The sequence below is a fragment of the Mobula hypostoma genome, chromosome 11 (genome assembly GCF_963921235.1).
Source record: "Mobula hypostoma chromosome 11, sMobHyp1.1, whole genome shotgun sequence".
Classification (NCBI taxonomy): domain Eukaryota; kingdom Metazoa; phylum Chordata; class Chondrichthyes; order Myliobatiformes; family Myliobatidae; genus Mobula; species Mobula hypostoma.
This window is the reverse complement of record NC_086107.1, coordinates 12,241,762-12,264,490: the sequence shown is the minus strand read 5'-3', so window position 1 is coordinate 12,264,490 and position 22,729 is coordinate 12,241,762. Positions and strand designations below refer to the sequence as shown.

The 22,729-nt window shown below is 41.3% G+C and overlaps 1 protein-coding gene across 3 annotated transcripts in view; it reads right to left on the bottom strand.

Moving 5' to 3' along the window:
* Nucleotides 1-22,729, bottom strand: part of shank2b (SH3 and multiple ankyrin repeat domains 2b) — a 1,127,200-nt gene that overhangs the window by 966,339 nt on the left and 138,132 nt on the right. Inside the window, exon 1 of one of the 3 annotated variants that reach the window (XM_063061687.1) lies at nucleotides 8,039-8,096. The exons of the other annotated variants lie outside the window; for them this stretch is intronic. The gene's annotated coding sequence lies outside the window, so the exon portion shown is untranslated. Of the gene's footprint in view, nucleotides 1-8,038; nucleotides 8,097-22,729 lie in introns of those variants that run through there. 3 annotated transcript variants of the gene reach the window in all.

Here is a 22,729-nt window from a genome sequence, read left to right as displayed (position 1 = left end):
ACCCAGTTAGTCCCTCCAGTTTTTACACCTCTTTTCTCTACTTGGAATTTACAGTAGCTATTGACTGGACTGATAGATTGGACATCAAACTGTGAGGCTTGTCTTGTCAAAATAAAGAGAAGCGTGCACACTTAATTAGTTAAATTTAAACTGCACACCTGCTGTGCTGAACCAATGATTTACTGAGGTTTCTATTCTTGGAGCAGTTGTTCTAAAAGTGTGATAATGTACTGCTGTCTGCCTCAAAGCCACATGCAGTTCAGAATGGTCATGTGGGAAGATCTCCTGTCAGTGATTCAGATGGCTGTCATAACTCTGGTGCTTTCCAGCTGACCACCTCTGAAACGGTCCTTAACTTCCAGATGAAATCAGCAGGAGAAGCACCAGCCACCCAGACCCCACCTCTCACACCCAACATCCCCATTCGGATAGACTTGGCAAACCATTACAAGAGCATTTAAAGTCAGGGCTGTCTCTGCAGCCAGTGTCTGTTTGCTTCCTCAGACCTACGATCCAGAGGGAAGAAACCGCAGACCCGAGAGAAATTCTGTGGCTTCAACTTCTCTTAAAGATAGCTGACAACATATCTTTACAGAGAACGGATGATGTGACCATCTGCTCCACTCGTGAAGATGCCACGTGACCCAAAGCACAACAGCAGCCATGACCTCTAAACCTCAGAGTATCTCATAATCATAAACTAAAGAGATTCTGCAGATGCTGGAAATCTTCAGCAACACACACACACACAATGCTGGAGGAACTCTGCAAGTCAGGGAACATCTATAGAGGAGAAAAAACAGTGAATATTCGGGGCCAAGACCCTTTATCACTGACTGCTTTTTTTCCTTTCATAGGCTCTGCCTATCTGACAGAGTTCATCCAGCATTGTCTGCATGTTGTGAGAGAATTTATGAGTGCACTGGCTGACAATTGGTGTAGTATGTTTCTAGCAACAGTTGAAGGGAGGAGATGGTCATTTGGTTTGTCTCATGGCCTCCTGATGAAAATAGTCTGTTAGTGAGTCTAATATGTACACACAGTGGCCACTTTATTAGGAACACCTGTACACCTGCTCGTTAATGCAAATATCTAATCAGTTGATTATGTGGTAGCAACTCAGTGCAAAAAAGCAGGTAGACATAGTCAAGAGGTTCAGTTGTTGCCCAGTCCAAACATCAGAATGGGGAAGAAATGCGATCCAAGTGACTTTGACTGTCATATGTTTTTTGGAGGTAGATGGGGTGGTTTGAGTATCTCAGAAACTGCTGATTCCTTGGGATTTTCACACACAACAGTGTCTTGAGTTTACAGAGAAGGGGGTGAAAAGCAAAAAAAAAAATCCAGCGACTGACATTTCTGTAGCTTGTTAATGAGAGGTCAGAGGAGAATGGCTATCTATTCAAGCTGACTGGTAAAGGACAGTAAGTCAAATAACCACACTTTACAACAGTGGTGTGCAGAAGAGATCGCTATATGTGCAACACATCAAACCTTGAAGTGGGTGGGCTCAGCAGCAGAAGACCATAAACGTACACTCAGTGGCCACTTTATAATGCACTCAAGGTCTACCATCTCGACATATCCTTGGCTTTTCTCTTACTGCTCCCTCTCCAATCTCTGCTGCTCTCTGACCAGGTGATCACCTCCCAGCTTGTGCTCCTTCCCCTTACCCCACTGGCCTATGTTGGTTTCTGCCCCCTTCCTCGGCTTGAAACGACAACTGTTTATTCCTCTCCATAGATGCTGCCTGACTTGCTGGGTTCCTCTAGCAATTTATGCATCTCATATCAACCTGCTCTCCATCTCTTTTGCAGGAGATTCTTCCAGTCCCGATGAAGGGCCTGAAACATAGGTTGTCCATTTTCTTCAATAGGTTCTATCCGAGCTCTTCCAGCAGCTCATTTATGCACCTAATTTCTCCAGTTGTCATCTTAAGAAGCTACTTGCTTTGAAATTCATTTCTGTTTAAGTCACCAGCAGGGTAAGTGGCATGGATTCCTTTCTAGCATTTAGCACTTCCAAGTTAAGTTTGAATGTGTGGAGATCAGATCATTAGTCTAGGCTGGTCTATGAATGCAAATCTTGATTGACTATCAAAAAAATACAGATGTTGGAAATCTGAAATACAGACAAGAATTCTGAAATACTCGCAAAACCCAGCTGGTCAGGAGCCATCAGTGAGAAGATAGAGATAGAGTTAATGCTGCATCAGAGCTGAGAATTTTCAGCAATATCTAGTTCCATTCACAAATTTCAGAAAACAGCTTCTGAGGAGGAGTTAATGATCTGAAACTAACTCTGCTCCTCTCCCTAAATGTCAGGCAGCATATGTAAAAGGGTAATAGAGTTTATGTTTTATGTCAAGGATCTTCATCAGAAGTAAAGAGTCTTCAAATCGTCAGAAGTAAAGAGTCTTCAAACTACAGGTTTCTTTTTAGCACTGAGTGTTTCTTGCATCACCTGGTTTTAAAGAAAACCTTGAGCAGTTAATGATTTAATGGTTACCTAAATCCCTTGGGAAGCTCATGATTCCATCAGAATACTTGAGACAAGTGCAGTAGGCCATACAACCGTTTGAACTTTCTCTGCCACATAATACAATGGCTGATCTGGTTATAACATCAACTCCACATTGTTGTCTACTGGTGATGACCTTTCACTGTCTCGTGGTTCAAGAATCCTTCTACTTCTGTCTACTCAAAGTTCAAAGCAAATTGTCAAAGTATATACATGTCACCATATACAACCCTGAGATTCATTTTCTTGCAGGCATACTCAATAAATCCATAATAGAATCAACGAAAATCCATGCCTATTTGGGTTCAACCAGTGCAAAAGACAATAAACTGTGCAAATAGGAAAAGAAAATACTAATAAATAAATAAATGAATATCAAGAACTTGAGATGAAGAGACCTTGAAAATGAATCCACAGGTTGTGGGAACAGTTCAATTATGAAGTGAAGTTGAATGAAGTTATCCGCTTTGATTTAACAGTCTGATGGTTGAGGGGTAATAAATATTCCTACACTTGGTGGCATGAGTCCTGAGGCTCCTGCACCTTCTTCCTATTTTCTTGTAATTGCATAGCTTGTTACCTATTGTATATTGGTCATTTGTCCGTTCTGTTGGGTGCAGTATTTCACTGATTCTATTGTGTTTCTCGGAATCACTGTGTTTGCTCACAAGAAAACAAATCTCGGGGTTTTATATGGTGACATACGTGTACCTTGATAATACATTTTCTCTGAACTTTGAACAGTCTCATTACATCACCTGGCCCATTATGATCTGTTGGAAGAGGCACCACAACTCTCCGGTTGACATCTCAGGGCACTAGATTGACAGACTGGACATTTGCCTGAGACTCTTTATGATACAAGACAAAAGAGACCCATCATCCTGCAGATTATGTTCCCTCATGTGCCAATCCAAGCTTCTTTGCAAAGCCACCCAAGCAGTTTTCCTTCCCTCATTGAAGTAAATGGGCTTTTAAGTGGCAGTCTGGCAGTGCGAATTCATCATTACAAATTAATCAAGTTTAAATTCCTCTAGCTACCATAGTAGGATTAAAACTCAATGTATCAGGCCTCTGGATGTTTGTCCAGTATCTATTATGCATCACCACAGTGCATTGTGAACAACATGGCTGCATTCAGTACCCACATCATTATAGTAACTGTCTCTTTATGTATTTAATTTTTCCAGTACAGGAACATGCCTTTTCACCCATCTCATCTATGCTAAACAACATGCCCATCTAAACTAATCTCATTCACCACATACATCTAATGGTTGCTCATTCCATCCTCTGGATGAAAACGTTTCCCCTCAGGTTCCTATTAAATCTTTCACCTAAAACTCATGCCCTCTAATTCTTGGTTCCCCAACCGTGGGAAAAAGACAGTGTACATTGACCCTCTTTATGCCCACATGATTACACCTCGACAAGATTAACCCTCATTCTCCCAAGCTCCAATGAAAATAGTCCCAACCTCTCAGCATCTCTCTCCATAACTCAGTCCCTCAAGTCTTGGCAACATCTTCGTAAATCTTTTCTGCACTCTTCCAGGTTTAATGATACCTTTCTTACAACAGGGTGACCAAAATTATATATAATGCTCCAAGTATATCACAAACACAAGAAAATCAGCAGATGCTGGAAATCCAAAGCAACACACACAAAGTGCTGGTCAGACAGCAGACATGGAAAACAGTAAACAGTCGATGTTTCAGGCCGAGGCCCTTCATCAGGACTGGAAAGAAAGGAGAAAAGTCAAAGTAAGAAACTGGGAGTTTTCCCAAGTGTTGTATTATAGGAAACATGGACATTGAGTTACAGAGCATGAAAGTTCTATAGCATGGATATAGTTCCTTCAGTCCAACTGGTCAACACCAGCTAGGGGTCCCATCTAAACCAATCCCATTTGGCTCATATTCTTCCAAACTTTTCTTATCCATGTACCTGTCCAAATGCCTTTCCAATTTTTTTAATGCACCTGCCACAACCACTTCCTCTGATGTCGGAACATGTCGGAAAAAGTTAAACTTCAAGATTCAACTTTATATGTCACATGGAAACAAACTGAAATGCAAAGTTCAAAGTTTGAAGTACATTTATTACCAAAGTGTGAACACCACATACAACCTTGAGAGTCATCTCATTGCAGGCAACCACAAAACAAAGACACACCGTAGAATCCATGAGAAAATCCCCACACAACAAAGACCATCAAGTATCCGATGTGCGTGAAGAGAACAAATCAGGCAAACAATAAAAAAAATGTAGTAAGTAATACACTGAACATGAACCACAGAATCCCCCAAAAGTGAGTACACAGCCATGGAGTCAGTGTGGCACCACAGCCGGTCCAGGAGCCCAATGGCTGCTGGCCACAGCCACAGAGCCAGTGAGCACTGAGGCCAGTGCTGATGGCCACAGGCAGAATCAGTTCAGTTGCATTAACAACCAACACACCAGAAGCTGCTGTGGTGGGGCTTGAACTTATTTTGAGGTGATTCATCCAGTCATTAAGCAGACTTGATTCTTTGAGATTATTGATTCTCTGAAAATACATGGCTCCTCCGTAGAGAGAGTTAAGCACTCCTGGGAGTTCACCGTCACGGATGACCTCACCTGGTCCCTTAACATCACCTCCCCGAACAAGAAGGTACAGCAGCGTCTCCATTTCCTGAGGAGACTGAGGCGAGCGAGGCTCCTTCACCACCCCCATCTTAGGATCCAACATATGGATTGGTTAGTTAGTTATTCCTGTAAGTTGCCCCTGGTGTGCAAGGGAGGATGGAATTTGGAGAGCATTCCAAGGGGAGAATGAGAAAAGAAATGAGTGTAACAGGGTGTTGGATGCTTGGTAAGCTAAAGGATCTGTTTCCATGCTGTACAATGCTATGACTCACTGTGCATTGCATTACTAGAAGATGTTTTTTTCATATTCATGCGAACCTCATTTAGTATGCATTTATTTATATTCTTCTTGATGTTTCTTTCTTAATTAAAACTGTTTGTTAGTTTGCTGTCCCATTCTGCTAAAATCAATGTTTAAAATGGTTAACATTTGATAGGTAAGGTAGTCAGATACTTGACATGTGATGAAAAGTTGCTGAAGATAGACAACAATTGAGGTGAAAGGTCAGATCAGCCATGACCTCACTGAAGGCTGGAGCAAACTTGAGGACCTGAATGACCAACTCCTGCTCCATGTTCACATGCTGATGAGTACATTTGTGTGAATATCTGGCCCCGGGAGATCCTGGCATGCATAGTTTCCTGTGCATCAAAGCAGCCAACATAATCAAGGACACCAGCACACTCTGGTCATTCTCTCTTCTGCCCTCTCACATCAGGGAGAAGATACAACAGGCTGAGAGAATGTACCACCAGACTCAAGGACAGCTTTTATCCTTCTGTCATCAGTTGCTTGAGTGGAACTCTCATACGCAAAAAAATTAAACCTTGATCTTCAAATCAGTGTCCTTGTGGTCCTCACATTTCATTTGTCTCCCTGCATTTCCTCGACAAGTGTGACACTACTATGTATTCTCCATTCACTTTTCTTTTCACTACCTTGATCCACTTACGTATGGAATGATCTCTCTGGATGGTATGGAAACAAAAATGTTTCACTGCATCTGAGTAAATGTGATAAGGACACACCTCACTTGAAGTTACACTCACATTTTGGAATCCCACGTCTTCCTTTCAATTAGTTTAATGTTTTGAAGTTACAAAACATAACAATGGTGACGAGGTATTTTAAAATAAACCCAAGATACACTACTGACTTGTTGAAGTGCAGCAAGACATTCGAGTGCAAAGAAATGTACAGCAAAAAAACAGTGGAAAACGTCCAGACACTGTCGAGTTTTTAAAAAAGAATTCATGGGTTCATAAAGAGTGAGTACCAGGTGATAATAATCATTTAAACAGGGACGGAAATGGATGGCTACATTGGAAAGATAGACAGGTTTGCTTACACAACAGATGACTGGATTTTATATACTGAGCAAATTGAACAGTATCTTGAAGCAAATGCCAATGAGAAACAAGTACCAATTTTGCTGAGCACATTGTGTTTAAAGGCATACAGTTTACTCCAACCAAACGAGCAGAAATGAGATTTGTTGATATTGTTAAAGTACTGCAGGAAGATTTAGAACTAAAGCCATTGTTGTTGCAGAATGTTTTAGGTTTCATAAGCAGAATCAATAAGAAAGGAAGTCCATTTCAGTGTATGTGATTGAATTGAAGAAATTGATTGAGCATTGTCAGTTCAGAAATGGGTGTAATGATACACTGAGAGATTGTTTAATTTGTAGAATCTTACAAGAAAGCATTACTAAATGGCTCCTAAGCACAGCACAACTTACATTTAAATAAACAGGTGAGATCACTGTGTCAATAGAAAACACAGACTGAGGTGCAATTGAATTGCAGTCAGGAATGAAAGTGAGCATGAAGAAACTTGCAATGTCTAAACAGAAACCTACCTGGTTGAATAAATTTGAGTTACAGTTGTGGCAGGGGTTCATATTCACCAGATCAGTGCAGATTTAAAGGTGAAACTTGCAGAAAATACAACAAAGTAGAACACATACAACGAACATGTCAGGCAGCCAAAATTAAATAGACTGCACACAGAAGAGAAAAAGATAAAAAGTCAAGTTGCAGTTTCAAAAAGAGCATGAATCTGCATGCTGTTGATGAAAAATCTAATAGTGATGAGAGTGACACAGGAATGTGCAGCCTTGCGATTTACAAAGTGAAAACTAACAATAGACAAGTCATATGGCTTACACCTGAAGTGAATGGCAAATTCATTAAAATGTAATTAGACACTAGATCAGCTGTTTCAGCCATTCCACAATATAAGTTTGAGATGCAATTCAAAGATGCTAAACTAAAGCCTACAGATATCCGGCTAGGAACTTAGTATGGAGAAAAGATAACTTCTATGGGAGATACATTCGGAACAATGAAATATAACAACCAACTAGTCATATTGGGCTTGTATGTGATAAAGACAGGAGGACCAGCAGTGTGAGGATGTGATTAACTGAGACAACCATAACTTAATTGGAGATCCCACCACAATTTTTATGTCACATCCCCTGCAATGAAGCCATCTGAAAGTGAATTTAAAAAGGTACCGGATGATATCACAACTGTCTCCATTGCCCAGCAGAGGTGTTAGTGCCAGCGTCAGTGCCTCTGGTTGGAAAGCATATCAGACCAATGAAGAATCATGCTGATCAGAGAAATCATGGAAGTGCCAAAAGCAGTGGTCCAGATACCACAGTTTTTATAGGTACAGTGCCTATGAAAAGAATTCATCCCCCTTGGAAGTTTTCATATTTTATTACTTTACAACATTGAATCACAGTGGATTTAATTTAGCTTTTTGACACTGATCATCAGAAAAGACTCTTTCGTGTCAAAATGAAAACAAATTTCTACAAATTGGTTGAAATTTATTATAATTATTAAACACAAAATAATTGATTGCATAATTACTCACCCCTTTCAAGTCGGTATTTTGTAGATGCACCTTTGACAGCAATTACAGCCTTGAATCTGTGTGGATAGGTGTCTATCATCTGGCAAATTTTCCCCATTTTTCTTTACAAAGCTGCTCAAGCTCTGTCAAATTACATGGGGATTGTGAGTGAACCGCCCTTTTCAAGTCCAGCCATAGATTCTCAATTGGATTGAGATTTGGACTCTGACTTCGCCAATCCAGGACATTAACTTTGTTGTTTTTAAGCTATTCCTGTGTAGCTTTATACTTGCTGGAAAACAAATCTTCTCCCAAGTCGCAATTCTCTTGCTGACTGCATCAGGTTTTCCTCCAGGATTTCCCTGTATTTTGCTGCATTCATTTTACCCTCTACCTTCATAAGCCTTCTAGGACTTGCTGCAGTGAAGCATCCCCTTAGCACGATGCAGCCACCATGCTTCATGGTAGAGATGGTGTGTTTTTGATGATGTGCAGTGTTTGGCTTATGTCATAGGATTTAGTCTGATAGCCAAAAAGCTCAGTCTTGGTTTCACCAGACCATAGAACCTTCTTCCAGCTGACTTCTTGGAAAAGTAAATGCAAAGAGCAAAGCCCAGCTGTATGAGATATAAAAGAGAGAATCCATCAGATGCCGTGGATGAGGAAACCAAGAGGAGAGATCAGATCATAAAGGGAGCAGTAGAAGGATTAATAAGAGAGTACTCCAGTGAACTAAATGCACCTTCCCAAGATCAAGATGCACAAACTAGAAGGTAAAGGAAGGAGCAGAAAGGTGTCCAGAGCTGTCAGAACCACCCCCTGCAGTCTCAGTCAATTTCTACATCCACCACAGAGGGGGGCCCAGAACCTGAGATTGTTTACACAGCCACAAGAGCAAGAAACCCTCCGCAGTGATGAAATCTTCAGGCCTGATTGGACAAATTAAAGTTTACTACGCTGTGGATATCCGTATGTCGTAATTGTATTATATAGTATACTTTGTACATGGATGAGATGCACTCTCTATTGAGTTGGAGTTTGTGGCTAAGCAGAGATGAGTGTTGTGTATTTAATATTTCATTAATATTTAAATAATCTTGCATTAATATATTGGTTGATTAAGTATTATTGTTTGTTTAAATAATTTGTTACAGATTATATGTAAAAATACATTATCACACTATTGTGTGATACGTGCGCACCTTGCTTAAAGTGAATAAGAAGTTAGACTCATATTTCAGACTCCTCTGTCTTCCTTTGAATTATTTTAATATTTTGAAGTTACGAAACATAACATAAATAATAAACCAACACTGATTAAGAGACTTTTTCAACAAAGATTGGACCCATTTGCAGGCAAGTTGTGTTTCTTTCCCAAGAACTGGGAAACTGGTTGGGTTTTCTTTAAATAAATCATTCCAATCACTTTATGAAATCTTTATTTCCTGCTTTTTGTGAGAACTGGATTTTAATTTTAATGTCCAGTGAAACTCCAGTGCCCACACTGTTACACCAACTCTGTAGAACATGGAACATGGAACACTATGGCACAGTTCAGGCCCTTCAGCCCACTATGTCGTGCTGTCCTCTTAACCTAGCCTTTCCCTCCTCCTGTATAGCTCTCCATTGTTCCATCATCCACGTGCTTATCAAAGCGATAGCGGAGATGAAACTGTCTGCTTACTCTGCGTGCCTGAAACGAAAGCTTCGGTATCTCAAAATCCTCACCTGGCCTTTCAGGAACATGACATTCAAGAAAGGTAAAGGCACTATCAATGCCAGCTCATTAATCCTTGTCTAATGAGACTAACATTTCAGCAGGGAGCAGCTTAATTGAACCAAAGACATTTTCTATGTACACCTTCTTCAAATTGACATGGCTCATGGCTCAACTTTTAACTTGCTGATGCCAACTTGTGACCAGGATTCTGTCTAACTATTCCTGCAGAACCTTCCCAATCCTACCCCAGTTTTACCACAGCTTGACAAGGTGCCCCCCTCTTTACTGAGCCTGCCTTGATTTCAATGTTATTATTAATCATTAACCATGCAGCCTTTCCTCCTGACTCCTTCTCTACAATATGCTTCTCTCCTTCCACACCTGATCTCTTATAAGTCCCTAAACTGATAACCGGGCCACCTTGAAAATGAATCATCAGCTTTTTATAGCTTCTCCTTCTCTCTCGCTCCCTCTCTCGATTTCTCAGCGATGACATCTGTTGCTAAGTGGTAGCTTTCTGTGCCTGACATTCACTTCCCTGCCAGCTGAGATTCAAAAGCAAAACGGATTCCAGAATCAGAATCAGGTCCCATATCACTGACATTCACTCAATGGCCACTGTGGTTCTGGTTTAAGATGACGCTGGTGAACCACACCAATGACTTGCTGGCTGCAAACAAAACTACTATTTTATTATCACACTTCTTCTTGGAAATGATCACTGCAATCAATAGCCTGTAACTTCCTTTTCGGAGTTGAGCTCTTGAACAATCTGGCAATTTTGCGGTGTGAACTGAAGTCTCAAAAGTGCAGGATGGTTGTGGCGGGGCATGTACAGGCTGAATTTAGGCAGCAGGGCCCAGGACAAGAGCGGGGAACGAACCAATGTTTTGTCACTGCTGGAGTGGACTTGGTGAGGATTTGAAGCAGCAGAGCTGAGATCAGGCGAGGTAGAGTTGAGGTGGCAGGGCCTGAACCAAAAAGCGAGGAACAAGCCGATGTCAGACAAATTTAAGTGCCAAGCCAGGTTGAAAAGGTCAAGTATAGGCTGAATCGAGTTGGCAGGTTCTGAATCCGAGAGTGTATTGAAGCAGCGAGGCCCAGGTCTGAGAGCAAGGAACAACCTGCTGTTTGGCCAACTTACACGACAGGCTAGATTGAAAAGGTCAGGGTGTCAAGGTCAGAGGTGAGAGATAGGGCTAGTGTTTAGCATGCTGCTTGTGAAGTTTACTCCTCTCTGTACTAACAAGCTCTGTGACTGGTTTTGCGGCTGTGGACTCACTTACACGAACTTCAGTTCTGAATGTTATTTGCTTACATTTGTTGTTTGCATGATTTGTTTTTTTTCTGCACATTGGGTGATTGATGGTTTTTACTTTTAATAGGTTCAATTGGGTTTCTTTATTTCATTGCCTATACGGAAATGAATCTCAAGGTTGTATATAGTATACATACTTCGATAATGACTATACGTTGAACATGAACTACTGTACCTCCTGTTCCTAATAATAAGATTTTTGCATCATCTAATAAAGTAGACACTGAGTATATATCATGAAATTTGATTTTTGCAGCAGTATTGCAAGGGAATACATAAAAATACAATAAATTATAATAAGTAATATATATTGAAAATTTAATTTAATCAGGTAGTGCTAAAAGGGAGCAAAAATAGTGAAGTAGTGTTCATGGGTTGGTTCACTGTCCATTCAGAAATCTGATGGTAGAGGTGTAGAAGGGAAGGATTACACTGTTTATTTTGTTGCTGCATTGACTCTTCCTGTATATATATCCTTTGTGTGAGTCTTTGAACTCTGTTTCTGCACATTAATGATGTGTGCTTAGCCCACTGCTCTACTTTCTCAACACCAAAGACTGTGTGGCTAGGAACAGCACAAATGCCATCTATAAATGTGCCAATGACACATCTGTTGTCAGTACAGTCTCAGATGGTGACAAGGGGACATACAGGAGTGAGATAGATCAGCTGGTTCAGTGCTGTCGCAACAACATCCTTGCACTCAACATCAGTAAGACCAAGGAATTGATTGTGGACTTCAGGAAGGGGAAGTCGAGGGAACACACAACAAGAGTTAGCGGTTCCTGGGTGCCAACAACTCTGAAAATCTATCCTGGGACCAATATATCAGTGCAATTATGTCGAAGGTATGGCAGTGGCTACACTTCTTTGAGGTTTTGAGGAGATTTCATATGTCACCAAAGATTCCAGCAAATTTCCACACATGCAGCATGAAGAGCATTCTAACTGGTTGCATCACCATCTGATATGAAGGGGGCACTGCACGGGATCGAAAAAAGCTGCAGAGAGTCATAAACTCAGTCAGCTCCACCATGGGCATGAGTCTCCTCACCACTGAGGCCATCTTCAAAAGGCAATGCCTCAAAGTCGGCCTCCATTATTAAGCACCCCCACCACCCAGGACATGCCCTCTTCTGATTATGACAAACAGAGTGGAGGCACAAGAGCCTGAAGTTACACACTCAATGCTTAGGAGCAGCTCCTTCCCCTCTGCCATCAGATTTACGAAGACAATGAACCCATGAATACCACCACACTATTTTTGCTCTCTTTTTGCACTACCTACCTAATTTTTTATATATATTTCTTATAAGAACTTAAGAATTAGGAGCAGGAGTAGGCCATCTGGCCCATCGAGCCTGCTCCACCATTCAATAAGATCATGGATGGTCTGAGCATGGACTCATCTCCACCTACCTGCCTTTTCCCCATAACCCTTAATTCCCCTGCTATGCAAATATCTATCCAACCTTATCTTAAATACATTTACTGAGGTAGCCTCCACTACTTCATTGGGCAGAGAATTCCACAGATTCACCACTCTCTGGGAAAAGCTGATTCCACCTCATTTCCGCCCTAAATCTACTCCCCTGAACCTTGAGGCTATGTCCCCTAGCTCTAATCATCTCTCTTATCAGTGAAAACAACTTTCCTGCTTCTATCTTATCTATCCCTTTCATAATTTTATATGTTTCTATAAGATCTCCTCTCATTCTTCTGAATTCCAGCGGGTACAGTCTCAGGCAACTTAATCTCTTCTCATAGTCTAACCCCCTCATCTTTGGAGTCAACCTGGTGAACCTCCTCTGCACCACCTCCAAAGTCAGTATATCCTTCCTCAAGTATGGAGATCAGAACTGCACACAGTACTCCAAGTGCGGCCTCACCAGTGCACTGTACAACGTAGCATAACCTCCCTGCTCTTAAATTCAATCCCTCTAGCAATGAAGGCCTACGTCCCATTTGCCTTCTTGATAGCATGCTACACCTGCAAACCAACCATTTGTGATTCATGCACAAGCACTCCCAAGTCCCTCTGCACAGCAGCGTGCTGCAATTTATTACCTTTTAAATAATAATCTGCTCTTCCATTTTTCCTCCCAAAGTGGATGACCTCACATTTACTAACATTGAATTCCATCTGCCCAACTCTTGCCCACTCACTTAATCTATCTATAACTCTTTGCAGATGCTCCATATCTTCGACACAATTTACTTTTTGACTCAATTTAGTATCATCAGCAAACTTAGAGACACTACACTCGATCCCCTCTTCCAGATCGTTAATGTATATTGTGAACAGTTGTGTGCTCAACACCGACCCCTACAGCACACCACTCACCACTGATTGCCAACCAGAGTAACACCCATGTATCCCAACTCTCTACTTTCTATTAGTTAACCAATCCTCTATCCATACTAATACACATCACCCCCAACTTATGGATAAGTCTTTTATGCGGCACCTTATCAAATGCCTTCTGGAGATCCAAGTAAATAACGTCCATCTGTTCCCCTCTATCCACTGTGCTAACTAAATTTGTTAAGTTTTGGTGTTGGCACGTGGCCAAGTGGTTAAGGCGTTGTCTAGTGATTTGAAGGTTGCTAGTTCGAGCCTTGGCTGAGGCAGCATGTGTGTCCTTCAGCAAGGAACTTAACCACACATTGCTCTGCGACGACACCAGTGCCAAGCTGTATGGGTCCTAATGCCCTTCCCTTAGACAACATCGGTGGCGAGGAGAGGGGAGACTTGCAGCATGGGCAACTGCTGGTCTTCCATACAACCTTGCCCAGGCCTACACCCTGGAAACCTTCCAAGGCACAAATCCATGGTCTCATGAGACTAATGGATGCCTATAATTAAGTTTGAACTCCATTAAGTTTGTCAAACAGGACATGCTTTTGATGAATCCATGCTGCATCTGTCTGATGGAACCATTTCTTTCCAGATGCCTCGGTATTTCTTCTTTAAGCATTTTCTCAACTACAGATGTTAAACTAACTGGCCTATAGTCACCTGCCTTTTGCCCACATCCTTTTTTGAACAGTGCTGTGACATTCACCATCTTCCAATCCGCCAAGACCTGCCCAAAGTCCAGAGAATTTTGGTAAATCACCACCCAAGCCTGTACTATAACTTCTGTCATTTATTTCAGTACCCTGATATTCTTTCAGGACAAGGGGGCTTCTCTATCTTCAGGCCCACTGCCGATTCCCTGGGATTTTCACACGTAATAGTCACTAGAGTTTACAGAGAATTATGGGAAAAACAACAAAAGCATCCAGTGAGTGGCAGTTCTGTGGATGGAAATGTCCTGTTAATGAGAGAGGTCAGAGGAGAATGGCCAGACTGGGAAAAGCTGATGGAAGGTGATAGTAAATTAAATAACCGTGGCGATGGACGCGGAAGGGCAGGTGTTGGCGAGGCATGGTCATGGCAAGCGGAGTCTGTACTACTGCTGCAAAACAACAAACTTCATGACAAACGTCTGTGATAATAAACCTGATTCTGATTCATTACCAAACATCACACTCATCCCAGCTCATCTGCTACTGAAGTCCTCCTTTATGTTGTTGGTTATTGGACTCATGGTGGTTCCAAAGTCTTTTTTGGCCAGCTTTCCTCATTGTAGTATCGGTAAGCTTTGAATCATTTTAATCATTCTGTGAAAGGCGATGACAGGGGAGTTCCAGGACTGTTGGAGCTGGGATGCACCTGTTCCAACACAATAACAAGAATGAGGAATCAGTCTATCAACCACCCTGTGCTATTCCGGTACTCGCCCAGTGCAGAAATGTTCTTCCCAACACCAAACAAAATGATCCAGTGTTGAATGAGAGCTGAAGAATCATTACTAGCTGAATCTGAATCAGAATCAGGTTTAGTATCACTAGCATATGTCATGCAAATTTATTGTTTTGAGGCAGCAGTTCAATGCAGCATAAAATAATAAAAACAATAAATTACAATAATAAGTACAGATAAAATTTAATGAGATAAGCAGTGTAAGGTAGTGTAAAAAGAGTGGGTAAAAATACTGAAGTGGTGTACATGGGTTCATTGTCCATTCAGAAATCTGATGGCAGAGGGGAGGAGCTGTTCCTGAAATGTTGAGTGTCAATGTTCCCCCTATCTGTATGACCAGTGTGCGCAAAATTCTTGTGCTGTGCAATTGTTTGCCCATTGACAACAATATATATGCACTGATTTTTACTGTCAGTAAGAATTTTGATCTCTGGGTTGATCATTTTCACTTTCGCTCATCTACACTGTTACGTACCCCGTAACTGGGTTGCCAAACCAGCAGAAATGGACCACTTAGTTGGAGTCTGGATTACTGGAACTAAGAAAGTTTTATTAAAGAAATAAGTAACACAGTACTCTAATCGTAAGGATATGAATGCAACAGATTAGCAATGATAAAACACACATGTACACAGAACTAGGGTAATAGGAATCAAACAAGCTCTATTGCAGTCTAGGGGTAAAATGATCAGTCTCAAGTGACACAGAGTTCAGTTCAGCGTAGGACAGTTCGCAGTAATTGCTGTTGTGCCGTTGGAGAGAGAGAGAGGGAGATATGCAAATCCTGATTCACACAGACCTTTGTTCTTCGCAGTTAGCTTTCGGGCGAACCCTTTTATGTCTTCTGTGGTCAGCGACTGTGACCCCTCCATTCCGGATACGACCGTTCTTCCGCAGTGAACCCGGCACCCAGGCAAGGGCAGACACACACACCAGGTTCCCGCCGATCATACCTTTTCACCCAGTGCATCTATGGTCGGTCCCGCGACCAGACCTCCAAACTCTCACCAACTTGTGGGGGCACACCGCACTTCCAGGGTCTCGTTATCTCGTGATCTCGTGGTGTGTTGTGCCTTAGCGAACCTGTTCCTTTTATCCCCCTGCTGGGGTATCGCCTGTCCATCAAACTTCAAACAGTTCAGGTTCAAAGCAACTGGTCTGTCAATACTCTTAATCGTGTTTCTTTTCCGTTACCTCTCTCCTTTCTCATTAACATTTTGAACGCTTCTCCATTGTCTCCCTTATCTCTCTCATCAGGATCAATCTTCTGATAACTTGGTTTTTCGTCACAACACCATCACAGAATACACATAGCAGCCCTGTAGCGGGTAATGAAGGATTTCTCTCACTGGAGTTTTTGCACACCATCCATATGAGATTTGCTTGCTAAATAACACTTTGAAAAGTCAAGTTTCCAAATATCACTCTACTTCTTCCCACTTGCAAATTCTCCAGCAACTTTTGCATCATAACAATACACACAGGTAACACCGATTTCTGTATTGTACATAAATATTTGTCATAGCTGCACGTTCCTGACTTCATGAGTTTTCAGTGTAGCAGTTTCTACTGTTTCATTAAGCCATTCTGCTTTAAATGAACTAGCAGTTCTTCTTGAACTTTACGCCCTTTGCTTCTTTGGAATTCAACATAGTGAATCAATAATCTCTTCAATAGAAACAGTATAAATAAACCAGTTCTAAAATCTGCAGACAAATCATCAAACTCCACATTGTCAACACTGTCCGCATCAGAAACTGGAAAAGGAAATATGATTGTGTACAACTGTGAAATATACTTAACATGCCAATGAGGTAGAGGGTGGCAACCTTTTGTGCATGTTTAAATTCCCTTATGAGCACACCTTTGAGGGAATGTTAAAGAAGGCCATCAAATACCAAATGTGAAGAGAGAGAAAGAGGAAAAAGTAAAACGTGCAAACAATAAAAGTAAGCGAATAGCTTCAGAACTGGAGCTTTACAAAAGACATGAAGAAACCAGGTATCACTGCAGCAACAGCCACAGTTCATCACAAGGCCAAGTAAACATTGCGAGACCACAGACGCAAAGTCAGGCATTACTGTAATTCAGCACAGAGCTGAGTAAATGTCACTGGTCAGTGAGCAGAATCGGCCCTCACTTCACCTCTGGCTTTTACAATCTGACCCTGCGCTTAAATCATCCGGACATCGGGTCATTGATCGCTCTCAGACAATTCTGGGGCCTGGACCGCATCACCAGGATTCGGTCCGTCCCAGACTTTTCCAGCTCAGCCCGGCACTTGAGTCGATCAGACATCACAGCTTTCCCCGTTCTCGGGGACGCCATGGCTCTGTCTGGACTCTGCTTCAACAGCGACTCCACTGCTCATGACCAGACCTTCCCTCTCCTTCCACCACCGCTTGTCTCCGCTTGCCACGACCATGCCTCGCCAACACCTGCCCCCCCGCCTCCATCGCCGCGGTTATTTAACTTACCGTCACCTTCCATCAGCTTTTACCAGTCTGGCCATTCTCCTCTGGCCTCTCTCATTAATAGGACATTTCCATCCACAGAACTGCCACACACTGGATGCTTTTGTTGTTTTTCCCATAATTCTCTGTAAACTCTAGTGACTATTGTGCGTGAGAATCCCAGGGAATTGGCAGTTTCTGAGATATTCATTTTACAATCATTTTACGGTCAAAGTCACTTTGATCACATTTCTTCCCCATTCTGTTGTTTAGTCTGAACAACAACTGAACCTCTTGACCACGTCTACATGCTTTGATGCATTAAATTGCAGTTGTGTGATTGGCTGATTAGATATTTGCAATAGTGAATGGTTTCTTCGTTTCTGACACAAGATATCTAAATGGACAATGAAAATCTCACTATTTTTGCCCTCATTTTGCACTAATTTATTTTTTATATTCTATATACTCCTTATTGTAATTTATAGTATATTTTATGTCTTGCACTCTCCTGCTGCCACAAAACAACAAATTTCACAACATATGTCAGTGATAATAAACCCAATTCTGATTCACTACCAGAACCCACACACATCCCTGTACATCTGCTACAGAAACCTTTCTTTATGATGCTGGTTAGCAGGCACACGGCTGTCACAAAGTTCTTTAAGCTGTCTTCCCTCATTGTACTATCAGTGCGCCTGGAATTATTTCAATCATTAAGTGAAAGGTGATGGTATGGGAGTCCCACGCTGCCGGAGCTGGTCCTCTTCAGAACTTGCTCTCCCACTTATCTTTGTTTCGTCAGACAATCTTTCAACAAACACTTGGCCCTTCACTCGTCATGAACGTAGAGTGTAAGTCTTAAAAGCCTCAGCACTAATCCTTCCAGCAACCCATCAGGTGCCGTGTGCCGGTCTGAAAGTGGTACATTTACCCCAGCTCTCTGCCTTCTGTGAGTCTATGAATCTTCCATCCTGTAATGAGAGAGCTAAGGATGGTTGTGAACCCAAATGTAGAGTAAGGACTGGAATTAACTCAGACTCAGACTCAAAATGAACATGATAGCACAAACAAAATCCAAAGGCAAACTCACGAACAGTAACACAAGAAATTGAACTCCTAAGCACTGAGGTTTTGAGCACTGAGTGCTCAGGACGAGGCATTTAAGTATGGACTTTCCATGAAGGAATGTGACAGGCAATAATTGGCAGTCTGAGTCTTAAAGGACAGCAGCAGCTAACCATACTCTGGGGAATTAGGGCACTGAAACTTGGATACCTGCCACTGTTCGGTTGCGATCATGACACATCCATGTTATTCCAATGTGCCCTGAGCAATAATCCTTAATGCAGCATCTTACAAAATGTGCTTTAGAACTTAAATTATTCCACATCAACGAATCCCTCTTAACCTTGTACAAAGTCAAAAATGAACACTTAATTTCAATGTGCTTTTGAAATACTCTTCCATCAATTATAAGCGAAAGTTTTGAACTTCACTCCCCTACGAGAGTGGCGCAGGAGGGGAGCTGTTAGTGCAATCACTTTACAGGGCCGGCTATCACCGATCGGGGTTTGATTCCGACCGCTGTCCAAAAGGAGTTTGTACATTCTCCCTGTGACTGTGCAGGTTTCTTCTGGATGCTTCAATTTCTTCCCACATTCCAAAGACATAAGGGTTAGAGTTAGTGAGTTGTGGGCATGCTTTCTTGGCACTGTACGGGTGGCGACACTTGTTGGCTGCCCCCAGCACACTCCCACTGATTTGATTTGACACACTCCACTGTATGTTTCAATGTACATGTGACAAATAAATCTAACCTTTATCTTTGCTGCTTATGTTGACCACCATATCTACGGGTGCTACTGGGGTAATATCAGACACCATTAACCATAGCTAAATTAGCTTAGTTATTCGGTTTATGGAGTTATCAATAAACTGCACACCCAATGGAAAAACATTAGCACAGGAAGAACCATGAGAACACAATGTAAGTAGATTCTGAAAGAACTTCACAGGGATGATGCTGAGAAAATATTAACCCTCATAGTGAGAATAAACAATGAGGGGTCACCTCTTCAAAAGAGACAAGCAGGAATTTCTTCACTCAGTCTCCAGGTTGGATTATTAAATACATTCAAGGCTCAGGTAGATAGAGTTGTGAATCAGAGGAGACTAAGAGCGATAGAAATCTTACAGGAAAGTAAAGCTGAGACCAAAGATCAGATCATCTGTCATCTTTCTGAGTGGCAGACTAGACTTGAGAGTCATAGAGTTCAAAGTAAATTTATTATCAAAATACATGTACAACCTATTTTCTTGTAGGCATATTTAATAAATCCATTATAGAATCAATGAAAGATCGCTCCAACTTGGACATTCAAGCAGTGTGCAAAAGACAACAAACTGCAAGTACAAAAAGAAGGAACTATTAATCATAAATAAGCAAGAAATATCAAGAACATGAGATGAAGAGTCCTTGAAACTGAGTCTGACCATAGATTGTGGGAACATTTCAATGACGGGGTCAAGTGAAGTTGAGTGAAGTTACCCCAATTGGCTCACGAGCCTGATGACTGAGGGGTAATAACTGTTCCTGACCCTGGTGTTCTGAGTCCTGAGACTCCTGTACCATCTTCCTATATATTCCTATATATTCTTTTGTAACCCAATGTATACATGCAAATAACTTAAATCTGTCAGGGTTTGAATTTTGCAATATTAAAACTCAGGAGAACCTCAACCAAAACAATAATTTCTTTAGCCAGAGGGTGGTGAATCTGGAATTCATTGCCACAGATGACTGTGGAGGCCAAGCCATTGGGTATATTCAAAGCAAAGGTTGAAAGGTTCTTGATTAGTAAGAGTCAAAGGATATGTGAAGAAAGCAGAAGAATGAGGATGAGAAGGATTATAAATCAGCCATGGTTGAATGGCGGAACAGACTTAATGGGACGAATGGCTTAAATCAGCTCCTATCTCTTATGGTCTAACTGATCTGCTTGTAGTGAGGAAATGGAGAAGTGATTATAACATTTTTTGATTGATGAAAAGCAATTGTTATTTCACACAGAGATAGTCCAGATTAGGATGGAGCTCCTTACACTTTCTGCCTATCTCTGGAGATCTATCGTTGTTATGCATCTATGATTGGTGAATATTTTTGTTTCTTTTTCTCTTCTTCTTCTAGCAGGTGGTAGCTGTCAATGGATTGCAAATGGTAACTCAGAAAAAAAACATCTGCTATGAAAACGATTGGGATCATTTGGAAATGTCAAGTTTGGTTTGCTGCTTTTCAAATGTCGACCCACAAAAAACAAATTATGGAAACCCACAGGATGATCACAGCTCTAAAATGTCAAGTGATAAATTCTTCAGTGTTTCTGTGCTATACATACTGAGGGCTGCAATTATTGGAATTTTTTTTTTTGACATGGAGCTTACATACTGATTAAGCTATACTTTTTACAATGGAGTATAGACTGCAGCCTGCCCTAACAAGTTTCCATAGTAATGTAGGAAAATGAGTGGGTTATTAAGCAGTCGAGGCTTTCTTGCCATTCAGTAATATGCGATTTGATCTGTAACTCAAATCTGTTCTGCTGCACCTATCACATTGTGCCCTTCAGCACATGTCATCCTTGAATTGACATCGGCAGAGCCACCAGTCAAGTGTGAACCTCATAGCCAAGTGTATAGAACTGTTGACATTGGTGCAAAATACACAAATTATCATATCTACGAACTGGGGTGAGATTCCTCAGAGCTGGCATGGACAATGACCTCTGTCATCTAAAAACAAAAGTAAGGGGAGTTGGTTTATCCCAAACTGAGTAGGGTAGAAATTGGTGGTGAAAGTACTGATATTTTAGACAAAAATAGAAAGTGCTGAAAAATCTCAGCCAGGCGGGCAGCGCCTATGTAAAGAGGAACACACCACACAGAAACCCATGCCCTTCCATGCATCTAGTCCATGCCGAAACCATCGATCCGCACCTGGACCGTACCCCTCCCATCTACGTACTTATCTAAACTTTTCTTAAATGTTGCAATCAAGCCTGCATCCACCACTCCAGCTGGCCTATAGTTCCACACTCTCACCACCCTCTGAGTGAAGAAGTTCCTCTCAGGTTCTCCTTAATGATATGTGGGTGGGTAGGATAATGACCTACTGTAAGTTACCCTTTGTGTAGATCAGGCTCGAGTGATCAGAGTAGAGTTTATAGCTACATGAGTATAGATTCCGGGAAGTAAGTGGGGGAAACTGAGAGCTGGCATAGACAGGACAGGACAAAAGGCCTCCTCTGTCAGAAGGGATAAAGAAGGATGTGAAGCTGGTCGTGTTCTGTATTGAAACAATTTTGGAAATCTATTTTTTCGACTATTTCTAAAGCTTTAAAAATCAATTTACAACCTAATAAATTGACAGTTTTGTTTGGTATAATTCCTCAACATATTCACGGTATTTCTATATCTGACCAATACGTAATTGCATTTGTCAGATTATTGGCTAGAAGGGCTATTTTATTAAAATAGAAAGATGCCTCTGCTCCCACTTTGATACAATGGTTCTCTCAGGTGATGTTATGTCTTAGTTTGGAAAAAATCAGAAGTCGAACTTTTGATCCTAGATTTGACTTCGAGAAAATGTGGGGTTCTTTTGCCCGTTATTATCATTTGACTTGAGTTAATACAGATGGTCCTTTTCTGATGCTTGGGTATATGGATTTGGTTGGCGGTTTGATGTCTTTTTTTTATGGAAGCTTGTATGGCGTATAGCTCCGGGTTTGTGCTCCAAATGGGTGGGGGTTTTTTCCCTGTTTTTTTAGTTAAAAGGGTTTTCTCTGTTTTAGTTAGTGGGGGTTCTTTTTTTCTTTCTTTCTTTTTTCCAAAAAAAAAGCTTTAACACTTTGTTTTTTGATTATTATTGATATGCTGTTCAGCCTGGTTGATAGTTTAACTCTTATTCTACATATGGATATGTTGTCTTGATTATTTTGATGTATTTTTTTCAGTTGTTGATTTTCAATAATAATTAATAAGAAGATTTAAACAGAAATAGGATGTGAAGGAGACAGAATACCCTGTGCAATGAGTACAGGAATTCAGATCATTCAATGATTACATTCAAACTGTAGTGTTTATCTGAACACTAGAAGCCAATATTTACTATTGATCCTGAAGTGAGCAGTTTCAAGCCTCCTACCTCACTGTGCAAACTCACAATAAGAGCAGACTTCTCTTCTGGACATTATTCAAGTTCAAGTTTAACTGTCATTCAACCATGCATGAATACCCATAAATACAGCTAAAAGAAGCAGCGTCTTTCCAGGGCCAAGGTGCAAAACAGGGTACCAACAGTCATACACAGCACAAGGCACATATAAGATAGCAGTAAACATACATCAAA